This window comes from Labrus bergylta, chromosome 3 (genome assembly GCF_963930695.1).
Source record: "Labrus bergylta chromosome 3, fLabBer1.1, whole genome shotgun sequence".
Taxonomy (NCBI): Eukaryota; Metazoa; Chordata; class Actinopteri; order Labriformes; family Labridae; genus Labrus; species Labrus bergylta.
Window position 1 is genome coordinate 14,623,902 of NC_089197.1, and position 16,791 is coordinate 14,640,692.

General features: G+C 41.5%; 1 protein-coding gene across 1 annotated transcript in view; it reads left to right on the forward strand.

The window, feature by feature from the left end:
- Window positions 1-16,332: 16,332 nt before the first annotated feature.
- Window positions 16,333-16,791, forward strand: part of fbn1 (fibrillin 1) — a 60,759-nt gene continuing 60,300 nt past the window's right edge. The window contains exon 1 of the mRNA XM_065952781.1: window positions 16,333-16,581. The gene's annotated coding sequence lies outside the window, so the exon portion shown is untranslated. The remainder of the gene's footprint in view (window positions 16,582-16,791) is intronic.

The following is a 16,791-nucleotide window of genomic DNA, read 5'->3' on the forward strand; positions in this document are numbered from 1 at the left end:
CCAGCTGTAAAATGCCATTCTTTCATTCTCTCTGTAGGTCATCTGTTAATTGTGTTGAGCTTACTTTCAACACGGAGCCTCCCAAATGTGTGTTGGGATTACTGGAATCTTATTTTTCACAAGAGACAATTTGGACCAAAAACATTAATCTGTTTTTTCATATGAAGGCCTATTTTTTGGCAAACAACTGAATAAAACTACATTCATGCATAGCCCATACCTGCACCAGCAGCAGGTCAAAGTTTTCACTGAAATACCAAAACATCTATTAAATGGATTGGCATCAAAAATTGCTTCGGGATATATCGACCATATTCTTACACCAGCCTCTTTTTTTAGCCCGATGATATCGCCATCAGCGTTAGAAGCTCACATGCAGCTGTCATGTTGTTTCTAAGTGCTATCGTTTGATACTTTACGTACATAGAGAATCTCACTTGTTTACAGTCTCGCTAAAACAACTGAAACGTTTGCTAATGAACTTTTAGCTCGTGAGGAACTGATTTAGCCAATTTTCTAACAACAACAACAACAGTTAGCTTGAAAGGAAAAAAGTAACAGGTTAAAAAACAGCGAGAAGCTAATTAGAAATGATTCACAAGCTAAAGTAGCAGTTAGCGAAAAAGAAACGGATGTATTAGCTAAGAAATGGTTAGCTAGGAAGTAACTGAATTCTTAGCTTAAACGTTATTAGGTATTTACGATTCCCAGCCTTAGCCTGAAGTTTGATTAAAAATGAGGGATATGGTCTATTATGATTCCTTTATTCTTCTTTAATAGTAAACTGAATATAGGTCAAACTACTGTAGCGTACTTTTTAGGGTTTCATTTTGGTCTTGGTAAACAATGAATTAATGCTTTTACCATTTTGTATGTATGGATTAAACAGTTAATGCATGAATCAAGTAACAAGAAACAGTTATACATTGCAGCACTTTTTGGCAGTATTATCAGTAATCCCTCATCTAATCTATTTCTTTTTTTTCTTTTATGAAAAAAAAAGTCTAGTGTGTACATAAATGTATTTCTTAATGAGTGATTTCATGGAGTGTGTCTATGGATCTGTGTCTGCTGAGTGTCTTTTACGGATGGTGGTGGCAAACCCCTGGTGGGAAAACTCAACAGGGATCCTTTTCCATCCCTAAAATGGTCAGATATGTGTGTGTGTGTGTGTGTGTGTGTGTGTGTGTGTGTGTGTGTGTGTGTGTGTGTGTGTGTGTGTGTGTGTGTGTGTGTGTGTGTGTGTGTGTGTGTGTGTGTGTGTGTGGAGGAGGAGGGGGGCACTGACTTTGCATATATCACATCAAGTAGAGAGGAGATAAGTGGCCAGCAAGACCAGTATGGATGAAAAGCTCAAACCAAAAATACTATCTTCTGTGCCCTACAGGGGACCTTGAATAAATCTGTGTTTAGATAAAGGGTGTGGTTTAAAAAAAACAAGAACATCTTGTAATGTATTACATTTATTACAAACGTCAGGTCATTTTTAAGTTGAAGCCCAATAAGTGTGAAAATATAATATACCAGAACAAAGTACTATTTATGAAAGAGTAGTAGTATTTCAACGAGACGTGACCTCGTCAGAGTGCTTCATCTGAGCCATATAGATGACATTTGGATGAAAACATAGATAACTTTGTACTTGTCCATTTCAGCCAAGTGATGGTTGTCGCTTAGCTTAGGAGAAACAGCTCCGCGGATTAAAACAGCAGCGTAAACATGGGTTATTGTAGCCGATAGCAGTGGAAACGACTAGCCACACTGCTATAAAAGTTTATAAAATCTATAGTCTGTCTGTTCTCAGGTGCGCACCGTTGCAGAAACATGAATAATGGATCAAAACTCCGTGGCAAACTGAAAATAACTTAACTGCATTTTATTTTGAGCGAACAACGCACTTCGCCTGTAGCTTCCTCAGGTTCGCCTTTATATATTAATATATATCGTGTTGTGCTTTGTCACAGTCTGGATCTCTGTTTCTGCTCAATAGACAAATTCCAACTTCTCAAGCCTCCCGTGCCATCCTTCTTCTCTCCAAGCCATTAAACTTTCCCTCCTTTCTCTGTCTACATCACTGTTCCCTTTTATAATCAGCAAATCAGTGTCTTGAACCCTCATTGCCCAACCTAATCACCTGTCTTCAATTCATAATCAGTCTCATCCAATTATTAGAGCCTCTTTTTTTTCTTTGTGGTTTTGCCAGTTCAACCTTGTTACTGAACCTTGTCGCTGTGCTTTGATGTGGTCTTGTGTAAATTTTACTTTTGGAGTTATTGCACTGGAATTCTGGACCGGCCGACCAACCGATCTGCCTGTTTCTTGTTACCAGTTGGCCTGCAGGCTTATCTACATGAAACTACCAGTAAGTCATCCATGCACAATAAATTGCTCAACTTTTCCAATAACCACGTCACAAATTGCAAGAACTGTTGTGATCATTGAGATTTCTTCTTTTTAAGGATTTCATTTGGCCTTTGTTGTATAGCGGACAGTGGAGAGGCTGACATGAAAGTGCATAGAGAAATATAATAATATGATTAATGTTTTCTACAGAGAATGGCAGAAATTAAACAGCTATGGCACCACTATACTTTTACTATACATGTAAAACAAGTTCTCCAAGTAGGAGCACACTGTTTTTTACAAAGAAAATTGAAGAATGTAATCACTATTTCTTTGAGGATGTAAACAGGAAAATAAGGTGATGAACAAATGTCAAATCTTGTGAAGAACTCCCCTTGTGTCCAAATAAATCCATTATAAAGCTTACCAGTGAACAAGTATATGAAGGTCAATCGTCCCATGTAATTCACACGCAAGAACACAAATAATAATATTATCCAAAGTGTCAACCTGTTCCTTTAAAGTCAGATGTGTTTGTACATTTTGTGCAAATGTGACATCCAAACTTTATGCGTTTACACTACTTTGTGTTTATCACACGCAAGAGTGTTTATTGTTCCCATGGTGACACTTGCTTAATAAGGATGACTTTGGGGATCTAGGGTGCAAGAGGCCTTTTCCACACTTCTCTCTTCGCATTAATGGGGTTTTTTCTCATGCAATGTCCTGTTTTCTTAATCAGGAGTGACACCAGAGCCCAAGGAGTAAGACCAAAACACATCCAGGGTGAGTACACCAGCGATTAAACCCTCAGAGATTACTCATACTGTCAACCCGGAGTTCTTACTCTTTCCCCCTACAAGCAGATCCTTAAAAGAAGCATCCCCACTATAAAAGGACCAATTACAACTTTTTATGACCCAAAACATTCTCCTCAGTTGTTTGAGGGGAAAGTTTGAAGTGAAATGAGCTGAAACAGCACTGAGTTCAGACAAGGAAAATGATCCAATTGGAGGCAGAGAGGGATTCCTCTATGTTAGTCTGTGGTTATGTTTGATTTTGTGTTGTTGCGGTCAACTGTCTGTACATGTAGTGTGTTTCAGCAGGAGACCATATGTGATACTAAAAGGCCAAGCCCAAACAGTTGATAGAATTCATCATTATAATAATTAAATTATCCTCAAAGATGAGAATAAAAAGTAACCCCTTTGACATACAAAAAAACACACACAAATGTAAAGAGTGTGTGTGTGAGAGAGGGTGGTGAGAGAGAGAAGAGGAGTCTCATTTCTGCTACAGCTCATTTTCTTGAAATATTTCACATGAATATTGGCAGCAGTTGTGCTGCAGAAGACAAAAGGAAATGAACCGTGGCTGCTGGAGCCAAAGACAACACAACACACAGTGTGAGAAAGTCTCGCTACAGTTTCTGCTCGCAGCACAGAGAGAGACAACCTCGATCTAAGCTATTAAAAACTGCCCCGGGATATACAGTATGAAACACATGGGCAAGAACATGAGTGTATGAGAGAATATTTGCGATGTAGCCGAAGATAGATCAGCTTCCGTCATTGTGAACTTTAAGAAAAGAAAAAAATGACATCACAGGAAGATATGTGATGATTAAAAGACAGCAAGTTTGTTGTCTGAGGGATATATTTTATCGGAATTTCCTTTAAAAAATGTTGATCTAAACTATGTTTCAGACTCTTAGTTCAGTCATCTCAGGCCACAGGAGTAAACATCGCCTTAAATGAAGCCCATGTTTGGTTACAATCAACAAAGAGATTAACTGAGAAAAGGATTGGGTGGGACACAAAGGTGGATGTTGGGAAGAAGGAGTACAGTTGGATTGGAGGTGGCATCTTTCTGTTAATGCACCTCCTTTGTAACAAGGAAGAGCAGGGGAAACCCTGCAACACTGCTGACGGGAACCATGACTTCAAGATTCCCAAGAAACAATCAGCTCAGCTCTGACGTTACTGCTTTCACTCAATGTGGTGTATGCTTTTCTGCATGTCTGTATGTGTGAGTGTTGTGTTTGAGCACAAATACGGCCATATGCTTGTATTTAGCTGTGGTATCTCTGCATTGCTATCCATAATGTTTACTTCTTGTAAGTTTGTAATGCATCAAATTATTTCCTTATGACTGCTAATTCATGTGAGGCACTCCTCCAGTTCTACAGATGTTCAACAGCAGTGGCGTGCTCAGGCTTTCTGAGGTGCAGTGGTATGAAAGTAAAACAGGCCACTAGCTGCATGCATTGGGGCACTAGTAAGCAGAATTTTTAAAATCCATTTATAGAATATATATTTATATTTATTGAGACAGTATCAAGTCCTGGTTAGGATCAAAAGACGGATGCACCTTGCTAGCTTAGACTTTACAGTGCATGCTGTTTAAGTGACTTTTGCTGCATAACATGACCCCACTCTCATTCCCTTTATCCTCTCCAAAAAAGGCAAAACAAAACAAAAATAAAGAGTAAATCACTTTGTTGCATGACTGACATGTAAGTTATAACTGCTTAACCTCTGACTCATAGGGGCCTATAAACTGTATGACTACTTTTATAAATTAGCACCCAACTAATTTCCTTGAACATTTCTCAGATAGACCCCCAAAAGATGTTAAGTGATACTGAGGTGTCAGCGAGCTCTTTGTTATACCTTCATAGGGCTGTTTTCAGGTTGAGCTTTTAGAAAACTATACTATTTGCATTAAAAACGTTTCTTTTTATATCCAACTGCAAAAAAAAAAACTACAGAGAGAAGCGGGAGATGAGAAGAAAGAGAGATCGCATTCGAAGAAATATCTCCTGGAACCTGGCGCAGCTGTTGCTCAGTTGGTAGAGTCGTTGTCTCTCAACCGGTAAGTCGAGGGTACGATCCCCAGCTCCTGCAGCAACATGTCCGATGTGTCCTTGGGCAAGACACTTAACCCCGAAAAGCTCCCAATGCTTCGTCGGCGGCGTATGGATGCGTATGGATGGGATTGCTTCTGATGGTCACTTTACAAAACAACCGCTGCCATCAGTTGAAAGAATTGGCATGAAGGTGTGACCTGCGGTGTAAAAGCACTTTGAGTAATCAGAAGACTAGAAAAAACAATGTAGCTTCTTTTCAATAGATTCTTTGCCACGTCGGGGATGCTTTCAGACAATATGTAGGTTTCTGGGGCTAACGGCTTATCATAATATGGTCTTAGAAACAGGTGCTTACATTTTTAGAGACACACTGAACGGTAGGGAGATCACACATGAGAAATATCACCTGTAACCCGGTTTTCATTAGTAACATAGCGTACCCACTTCCTTTATAATTTATGGCAGATTTTAATGGAGACTCGAATAAAGAGCTTTACAAGTGATTTATGATCAAATAGGCTTAACTGCCCAGATAAATAATGCAGAATATAAGCACAGTGTGTGACAATGAGGGGATTCTCTCCACAGAAAAAAAACCTGTACACAACTGTTCCTGTGAGTCAGGGACAGAGAAAAAGTCACTAAAGCTTTATTATTGGGGGTTGTAACTTGAAAAGGTGGACAACAGTGATCTAGCAGACATTAAGCTGCAGCCAAGTGCCAACCAAAGATGCCTAACCCTTAACTAAGGATAACTTTAAGTGTACTGTAATTCATAGTGGTGACTTGAATAAAAATTCACCCCCAGTACAGTTGTAATAAAAGACAGAATTACCTCTACAGACAGCACCTTTTTTTGTTTTTTACCAAGCCGTAAACATCTTTGTTTGTGCTGTAAAGTTGGTAATTTCATTATGCGGCCTCTATTGTGATTGACTTACCTTTGGCACCAGCCTCAAGTGGACAATAGAGGAACTGCAGTTTTTAGCCTTTCCATTTTGGCTTCATTTCTTAGCCTGGAGGTTTGTTTGATTCAGCTTTATTGTCTTTCGTGTTGTATATTTCCATCCTTCCCTTAGCTAGAAAAAGTTTCCTATTTAAGAGGAGGTGAAAGTTATTTTACTCTCTGCAGCTGGTAGATGGGAAGGCTGTAACAGAAGCCTGTGGATGCCGAAGTCAAGAATTTCTTGGTTTCAAAGCCAGTGAGCTGTCTCTGACTCCCACCAACACACCACAAACCACTTTGCACTCTGGCTCTTCTCTGCTCCTCACACCCAGGTCACGCTTATGTTTCAGAGGATGAACTCAGCTACGCTTAGAGAGAGAGAGAGAGTTGAGACTCTAAGACATCCAGGGAGAGGCTTCTGACTGTCAAAACAATCCTCTCCAATCATCAGCGGCCACTTCTGCCCTCTGCTTCTCTCGCAAACATCCCTCATTCCTTGACTGAAGACCTCTCATCCTCTCCTCTGGACCTTTGTTTCATCTGCCAACATCCCGCGCTACTCTCACATACCATTTCCAGTAATTCATGTTCTTATCTTACAAAGAGCCCAACAGTACATTCATTTACATTCTTATATTACCTCAGATACTTATCTGCAATTCTATTATTTCATAACTATTATTATAAAGCACAGGAGTCCAAGAGCACCAAATAATATGTCAGGGCAAGACAATAATAATGTAGGAGAGTAAAAGATGGGGGATGGATTATTCCTCAGGGTAGCAGAGACGACATAATAAAGAGTAAAGTAGAGAAGGTGATTTGACAGTAATTACTATTATTACTTACTCAAACTATGTTAACAAATAAAAAAAGTCGACTGTGCGATTAAGTTTCTTTGCATAAAAGGTATAAAGGTCACAGACAAAAGTTGGAAGTAAATGGAAATTTGCCCTTCTCCTTTGCAATTTATATTCTTGTATTCTTGTGAGTAGGTTTTGAACAGAATTAAATGAATACCGATGCCTCTTTTAGAGAAAATTGCCATCAGTTAGAGGGTTGATTATTTGTATTAAAGTTGTATATGTTTAATGCCTGATACCGCTGCTGACGGGTCTATGTCAGGGGATGGGATTTATAGTGCACCGCCCCAATGTGCCTTAATTTACAGCGTCCATGAAAAAATGTTCACTGTGAGAGAGACGTTTAAAAGTTAGAAGACAGCAGGAGTTTGTGTTTTCATTACAGAATACCACTTATGCATGTACGGGATAAGATAAGCCAAGAGATGTATCGCTTCGTCCTCAGGGGTCGACACAAAATGAAACATCTCTACAGTCACTTGGAAGTAAGTGCTTCTCCAACTATAGTGTTTGTGATTTTCTGCAACACTTGCAATAAGGCAATATGGTGAATGAAAACAAGTTGGAAGACATGAACTTTATTCAGGGACAACTTTTGTATTAATTAGCACAAACAGGCATAGCTTATTGTTCAAGTACTGTGTCATCGGCATAAACAGGTCTGGAATATTTACATTCACAAATGACGTCAAAGAAAATAGCATGATGGAAAATAAAAGTCTATTTCCCCCCCATCGTGTCAGAATGTTGAGTTGGGACTGGCTGAAGCAAACACCAGGACTGCCAACAAGGAAGAAGTTTGGACCTTGAGATGGAGGTAGAGCCTTCTAAGAAAGCATCAGCGTTTTGATTTACACCCAAAGGTCATGGGCAGGCAGAAAAGGGAGTTTATGAAGGGAGTGAAAGGGAGAAACTTATGAAACTGAAGATGGGGTGGCCTCCAATATTTTGGTGGAGTGGTGAACAGGGTGTTTTTCAGGAGGAGAGCTGTTGTAGCCAAAGCAGGACATAAGTGAAGAAGAAATTAAGAAGCGCTGTATAGACAATGACTGTGAAAACTGAACCAGACAGAGGTTATTAAGTGAGAACCTGCGGTATTGCACCACTGTTGCACTCTGGGTGCTGCCTGACAGTTTGTTGTCTTGAGGCAGACTAAGACTCTTGGCAGTGTGTTCAGGAGTAAACGTGGTCTTGTCAGCAGTGATGGAGAGGCCTTGCAGAGGGCAGGACTTTCCAGGGGGAAAAAAAGCAGCACAGTATTGTTGAGACTAAGTTTGAGGTGGTGGGCAGACATCCAAGGGGAGATGTCAGCAGGGCTAGGGGAGATGCGTGCCTCAACCTGAGTGTCAGAGGATGGAAAAGTTGTGGAAGTTGAATTAATGATATATAAATACTCTCCTGAACACCAGATGAAATGCAACAGAAGGCAAGATGGATGTTGCAGAACCCTAGGCAGGTCACCAATATTTTCTTTCTAAGAGCTAAAAAAAACTTGACATGGTCAACCTATCACTGGGAAATATTGCCTCTGATAATATTTCATGTTTATTTATTTTTATCTTGATCAAACTTAGAAATGATAATGTGCAAAATTAACACCAAATCTAGACTAAGTATACAGGGTGAGTCCCAACACGTGTGAGAGGGGAATGTGAATAGTTACGAAAATAAAAAGTGGAAAATTCTATCAGTGGAACCCGATGTTGAGGATTAAACAGTGTCAGGAGGTTTCTCTAGGATTTAGAGTGATTGCAGTCTTGACAGAGGAGCAGACGGACTCTATGTTTGCTAGGTGTGGCTGCAGGCATGAATCAGTGTGTGTGAAAACTATCACTACACTGGACAAAATTCCTCAAAACATACAGTATGCACAGGGTAAATATTGAAATCTCGTATTTTATTCCTTTGAAAGGTTTTATTTTTTTTCAGAGTACATCAGTTTGAAGTCGTTGACTGAAGAAACACTCCAGTAAAAACTGGCTACACTTGTAGTATGAAAATCATCAGGGTCATCATGAAGGCCACAAGCCCAAACGTGTTGTAGCCTACTTATTAATTAATAACCTTGATCTTCATACTACAAGTGCTGCTGGAGCTGGTTGACCTCTTCCAGCCAGAGTATTTTTTAGAATAACCTCCAAAAAAAGAAGCTGAAGAGGCCTTAAATAACTTATTACAATGGGTTATTAAAGAAATAATATAACTTGTGACTTTTTATCCATTTAGGCATACATGACTATTACCTACAGACTGGATCTGGGTGTTGTGAGCATTTATTAACAGCCTATCTGACAAAAAAACACAATTAATACAAATACTTAATTTAAGACAAGCAGATCAATGGATTATAGGTGATAAACTAAGCATGAGCAAATTAATCATTATCATATTAATATATTAACAATACTGTATTTTAAGCTGGAGGAAGAACTACATTCCACATTTTACAGCAGAGAGTGAACAGGTGCAGTCTTTAAAAGATACAAGAATAGATCATCTGATTTGTTTGTGTCAGATGTGTGGGAATGACCTGACCACATTCTGGACCCAGCAGATTTTTTTCAAGTTTAAATTTACGAGCCGTCTCCCTGGGAGGGGACACGTCTAGCCTTTTTTCCTGGCACCCGAGGTAGAAGGAGAAGAAATCGGGCCACGCGATGTCTGGCAGATTCTATATCCTCAAGCTCTCTGGTGGACTTCCTGCTGGACCTGTACTTGGAGCCAGAATGCTCTACAAAGCCTCATCCAAAGCAGCCGGTGTACCAGCACAGGCCTCAGCCCAAGCCTCAGCCCAAGCCTCAGCCCAGGCCTCAGCCCATGTCACGGGTGTGGGAAAACAAGGAGGTGGACCCAAGTGCAGAATAAACTAACAAAATGTATTTATTGAAACAAAAAGGCCAAAGGCAAACACACAACTTACTAAAGGAGAAAACTAGCCACGAGGAAACCACAAGAAGCACAAGGAAAACAGACATCTACTGACACTGATAACTGACAGATATGTTTCATACATAGAAACAATGATCTGACACAGAAGGGAAGGAACACAGAGACTAAATAGACAATGGCTAATCAGACACAGGTGAGACTAACAAGACACAGGTGAGGACAATCAGGGCAATCACACTGTAGGGAAACACAGAGAGGCAGGGATGAAATACAAGAAACACTGAGGACAACTACAAACTTAATCATGAAACACTGAAGACACTTAGAAACTCAAAAAGTAACAAAACACACAAGAACATGAAGAAACACTATTGTTATGTTGGTGAGTCAGGCAAGGGAGACGACGAACTGTTACAGTTGTTTATTCACTGCTTGTCTCTACATGTGTGTCACGCTCGATCCTGCATACAGCTATTCTTCTTTCCTTGACCTTAATTGTTTCACCTATCCTCCATGGTGTCTCACTGCACCCCCTAACAGACTGAAGGTGTAACTACACTCAAAGTATGCAGAACGAACATTACAAGCATTGCATTTGTAAACACAAGTCCCCTCTTACTCAAGGAAAGACTTGCTCCAAAGAACTAACATTAACAAGGGTAGTACACAGTAAAACAATGACTCGGAGAATAATCATTAGGTGACTTGTGTTTTGTGAAGATAAGAACTTAATCTTCTCAGTACTTTAGCTCAGTATAACAATGCAAGCAGAATGTATTAATGTATATGTATTGAAACCACATTACCCCAGAAAATAACTCTGGAAGTTACCATGACTCATGTACTTTAAACAGTGTTCTTTATGTGAATAACGAATCAATATTAAAGCAAAACTTAAAGTTTCTGTGCTCAAACTTTAACTTAAAGTACCACATTTTAAGAGTTGGTAGTAAGTTATTTAAAGTGTAACAAAACTTTCAATTAGGAAACCAAATAATACCAGTAGAAACTAAAATTAGCATTCTGTCACTGTAGCTCAATGTAGCATTTTTTCAGTTTACGTGTTTTCTTTCTTCTACTTCATCACAGTCTTTTATCCAAGCTGGTGGTTGTCTCTCTCTGTGATGCAGAGTTCTTGTGAAAGTCTTTCTCGGGCTGAGGTTTTCCTCTGCTGTGTCAGGTGCTGGTGCGTCCTTGGATCTCTCAGGGCAGAGAGAAAGGCGTGCTGCGTTCCATCTCGTTCCATCACTGAGGATGAAGGCACTCAGTCCAGTTTGACGCTGCACAGTGATAGGATCACTATACTCTCTCGCCCCCCTTTCCCACATGGCAAGGCTTCTTAACCTTGACAGTAGAACCAACAGTGACTCTGGGGGGTCTGGCTTCTCTTCTAGAGTTTGTGTACTGTTTACTTTTCCTCTGCTGCGAAACAACTCTGGCTCAAACATGTTCATATTGTCCACTGACAAAAGAAGACGGCAGGATATTGAGCTTCGTCCTCATTTGTCTTCCTCTGAGAAGGTGGAAAAGAGACTCACTTGTGGTGGCATGTGCTGTTGCACGGTAGTTGTGAAGCATCTCAGTAACCACAGCCGTCCAGGGCTCTTGCGAAGCTTGTGCTTCCTGTAGACTGCCTTTCAACACTCTGTGAAAACGTTCAATACAGCCATTAGCCTGGGGGTGATAAACACTCATTCTGATGTGTTTGATATCAGCAAAGGCAGACGATGTGAACTGAGGTCCGTTATCTGTAGTGATGGTACAGGGGTTGCCTTCATGTGCAAAAACAGAAGCCAGGAATGTAAACTGCAGCTGCAGTGGTGCTGGGTGTAAAGGCTACTTCTGGCCATTTACTGAAATAGTCAATGAGGGTTATGGCATATCTACGCTCGTAGGCTCTACGTTCAAATGGACCTACAATGTCAATAGCAACATGTTCAAAGGGACCATGTGGAAACTCAACAGGTTGTAATGGGGCAGGAGAAGTGCTGGCTGTTTGGTCACATATCTGACAGGTTGTACATGATGACAGGATCCATGCGTGGCCACCAGTATAGCTCCCTGAGGCGCTGTTTTGTTCGAACCAAGCCCTGATGTCCTTCATGAGCAAGGGGCACAATGGTCTCTCGCAGGGACTTTGAGGCCACCAGACGTGTTGCACGGAAGATGAGTGGTGACTCAACAGCAAGCTCATGTCTCACAGGGAAGTAGGGCTGTACCTCAGCAGAAAGACACTTTTTCGTTCGCGGCCAGCCAGACTGTATGGTCTGTCGAAGCTGTGTGAGTTTAGAGCAGTCCTCACATTCAGCTTTTAAATCTGAAATAGACAGTGCAGTCAGGACAGGAGAGATTTCAGCTATCTCTGTTATCAAGTCCTGTTCAGGATCACTTGCAGTGCTGAAGTGGTTGAGGGGAACACGGAAGAGGTAGTCTGCCATGACATTCTGACTACCTGGGCGGTACTGCAGGTCGTACTGGTAACACATCAGCTTGGCTGACCAACGTACAACTCTCATGCCAGCTCTGTTCATACCTTCAGTGCTGAGTAGAGTGGTAAGAGCTTGATGGTCAGTTCTGAGTGTGAATTTGTATCCCCACACATAAGTTCTCCATCTCTCGACAGCCCATACACAGGCTAAGGCCTCTTTTTCAACCGTCAAGTACTTCCTTTCAGCTGCTGACAGGGTGCAGGAAGCGAAGGCATCAATGCGTTCCACATTGTCTGTGTGCAGCTGTGTCTGGACGGCTTCCAACCCGTTGTCCTAAGCATCGGTTGGGATGAATGTTGACAGCTTCAGATTGTAGATGGCAAGTACTGGGCTTTTCAGTAGTATTGTTTTAGGCTTGGTGAAGCTCTTGTCTGCTTCATCAGTCCATTGAAGTTCAGCCTGACTGTTTGTTCGAAGCAGTTGTCGCAGAGGCTCAACAGCTGTAGCATAGTTTGACAGAAACTTGCTGAACCAGGAGGTCAAGCCAAGGAATGAGCGTAGTGCTGCCATGTCTTTTGGTGCTGAAGCCTCAGCGATGGCAGTCAGGTGATCTGGGCTTAGAAGTAGACCCTCTTTACAGATGTTAATCGTGCATTTGTCCTTGGACTCACCATGCACTATGATGTCATCCAGGTAGTTTTGTACTCCTGGAAGATCCTTCAGGATTGTTTGCATCATTTTCTGGGAGGCAGAAGGTGCTGATGCCAAGCCAAAAGGAACATGTGTGAACTGGAAAAGTCCATCATGAGTTATGAAAGCTGTTAAACTACGACTTTCAGGATGTAGTGGTAGTTGATGGTAGGCTGAGCTTAAATCGATCTGACTGTAGTGTGTAGCACCAGTCAACTCTGCGAACAAATCCTCCATATGAGGTAGAGGGTGACAGTCCATAATCACACTCTTGTTAGGCCTTAGGAGATCAACACACAGCCTAAGTCCTCCTTTGTGTTTTCGTGCAACTACCAGGGGACTCACGCATTCAGCTGCATCCACTGGCTCTATGATGCCTGCTTGGAGTAAGCGTTGGGGCTCTGCAGACACTTCTTTGAGTATGCTCAGTGGTAGACGTCTTAATTTTTGGCGAACATGTTGTACTGTAATGTTCACTTGTACCTTGTGGCTGAACCCTTTTACACATGTAAGCTGGTCTGGAGCAGAACTGACATTGAAAACTGCACTTTTTTGGTGGACAGCAGGAGGTAGTTTTGCATCATCTTCACTGTTGTAGTGTATTTTACCATCAATGATGCTGATCTTAAGCCCTTTAATCAGATCAAGTCCCAGCAAAGGTGATCTAGCTTAACTGTATAAAAGAAGGCTGGTACTTTTGTTGCTTGATTTACAAGAGCAGCTTCTGCAGATAGACAGCCAATGACAGGTAAGTCACCTTTTGCTTAAGTGACTAGTTTCACCTTTGGTTCTGTGAGTGGGCATGTCGCAAAGTGCTGCAGGTACATTGATTCTGGCAGGATCGACACAGAAGCTCCAGTATCCACAATTAGCTTGAGGACCTGCTCCTTTCCCTGTGGTGCTTCAATGTTGATATGGCAAGTAATTTTGTCATAAGCTGTAGCTGCAAGCTCTACATCATCAACACAGAGTACTGCAGCTAACTCTGGAACCATCGTTTATCTCACTTCAATGACTGCAGATTTGCAAACCTTGCCGAAATGTCCCTTCTTTGTACTGTTATTGCATTTAACATGTGTAGCTGGACAGCTTTTATCATTAGCCAAGTGCTTATTCGAGCCACAGCTAAAGCAATTCCGTGGGTGCTGGCTACCACTTGCCTGTTTCTGATGGCCTTGTGGTTGTCCAAAAGTATGTGCTTTAACTGGTCGGGTTCCTCTTTTGCCTTAAAAACATGTATTTGTAAAGTCGACAGCTTATACAGACGATGCAGGTGTCGCACGTGTTGAGGAAAGCAGTGTGGAATTTTTAACCGCTGCTTCAACACAAGATCATCAGGGCTTTGTCCAGTGTTTGATTTTCCTCCTTCCTCCTTCCAGTAATTTATCTTTAACAGCACTGAGATAAGCATTGGATATGAGCTGGTCTCGAGTCAGCTCACCTTCCATCTGTCCAAAGCCACATGGCGCAGCCAAAGCTCTCAAAGCAGCCACGAGCTGGGTCACGGTTTCATCAGCTCTCTGAAGACGCTGTCTGAATGTGTGTCTGCATGCTAACACATTCATTTTCGGGACAAAGTGCTTCTCAAGAGCCATCATGGCTTCATCAATTGTAGTACCTTGTTCTGGTAGTGTGTAGAATAACCGTTGTCCCTCCTGGCCCAAACAATGTAGAAGCACTGCACGCCGTCGTGCATCGGGCCACATGTCTCCTTTTGCGTTTATCACTAGCATGTAGTTGTTGAAGATTTTCCGCCATGTTTCAAAAGGTAATGGCGGCTCACCAACGTGCTGCAGGAAGGACGGTGGGCACGGCACAGAAACGCTCATCCTCGTCGCCAATTGCTATGTTGGTGAGTCAGGCAAGGGAGACGACAAACTGTTACGGTTGTTTATTCACTGCTTGTCTCTACATGTGTGTCACACTCAATCCTGCATACAGCTATTCTTCTTTCCTTTACCTTAAACCTGGTACACACTACACAATTTTTAAAATCTTAAACGATTTTGATAAAGTGAGACACCCCACACATGACAACAATCATGACCGATTAACAGTTTAGATCGCATAGTGTGTGGTGTACAACGAGACGATCAACTCAGCACACCACACACTAACCGATTCAATCGCCGACAACCAGGGTCTCGACTATCACAACGTGTAATCTTGCGTGGTTAGACGCGATTTAAGAGTAAACAAACATGACGAGCAAGCTAAATGTGGCTAGCTGTTAGCTGGTACATCCATTACGGTAAACATTTTGGTCAAACTCCTTTCCTTGTCAGTTGGATTGTGGTTTGTTTTACAGGACATGTTGTAATATAACTCATGTTGTTGCCACAAATCAACAAGTCGGTCCTGAATTCATGACATCCATTTAACTTTATGCTTCGCGATTGCTGTAGTCGCCATTGAAATGTTTGCTGTGCTTCTTGCTTCAGTCAGCTTGCTTCCCTATTGGCTATTGTTCCGTTCCACGTGACAATTCACAGAGTCCGTGCTCGGCCGTCCTCTGTGTTCTCCCCACACCACAGGATTTCTGATCGTAAATGTTGAACAAGTTTAATATTTACGATTTCAAATCGGGGCGGCCCGAACAGATCGGGGAGGTTAAAATTACTCTTAACACACCTCACACCACAGGAGAATCTGGCAAGATAATCTTTGGAACATCTGTTAGACGGGCCTTTGCTGACTTTGGTCGGAAAGGGGGGAATCGGGCCCAAAATCGGCCCGATTATCTTGTAGTGTGTGCCCAGCTTTAATTGTCTCACCTATCCTCCACGGTGTCTCACTGCACCCCCTAGCAGACTGAAGGTTTAACTACACTCAAAGTATGCAGAACGAACATTACAAGTATTGCATTTGTAAACACAACAACTACTTACAAAGTTACCAAAATAACACTCGAAACACTGAAGACTAAACTAGAAAACACGCAAGGGAAACACCAGGGAAGAATGAGAACTAAAAGATAAATACATCTAAACTGTGAAAAACAAAACTAAACAGACCAAATCATGACAGTTTGTGAATACAAAACTCTGTGTCTCTCTCTCAGGCCTTTTGAGTTAGAAGTAAACATTTCTGTAGCTAACAGGAAAAAGTAAAAGCTGGTCCTGGACTTAACTTGTGCATTCTTGCACTCAGGCTTTTGTATCGCGAGAGCAGGGAAAGGAAAGAAAAAACAGTTTTGGTGTAAGTTGAGCAGAGCAGGGATGAGGGAAGAGCTGTGCAGAGAGGGAGAGAGAGAGAGACACGCTTAGTTTTGCTCTTCTCATCCTCTGGAATGCATCAGCTCCTGTAACTTATCTGTGCAAAGTCAACACACGACTGGATGCGCACGAGCAGACTCCAAAAGTTACCATGCGCATCTATTTATAGCAGCTCAGCGAAATATTTGAGTGACTTTTCTTCTACTTTTCTTCTTCTTCTTCTTCTTCTTCTTCGTCTTCGAAGTTTGCTCCTAAACGTTTATCCAGCAATACCTGCAAGAAAAAGAGAAGCAGTCCTCTGTCGGGTCTCAGGCGAATCTCCTGTTCGGGAGACAAGGTAAAGTAACCGCTTAGTGCGCAATTTTGCTCATTTTTCACAATGCTTTTTTCTTCGCTTGAAAGTTAAGTTATTTTCTAACTTTTAATTGGTAAAAGTCATATCCTACCAGCTACATTTCAACGCGTATAGTTATTTTTCTTTTGTGCGCAGACGCATCTCCTGCGCTCTTCTCTGCGGCTTTTTTTAAATTTAATTTTGTTTGTTATA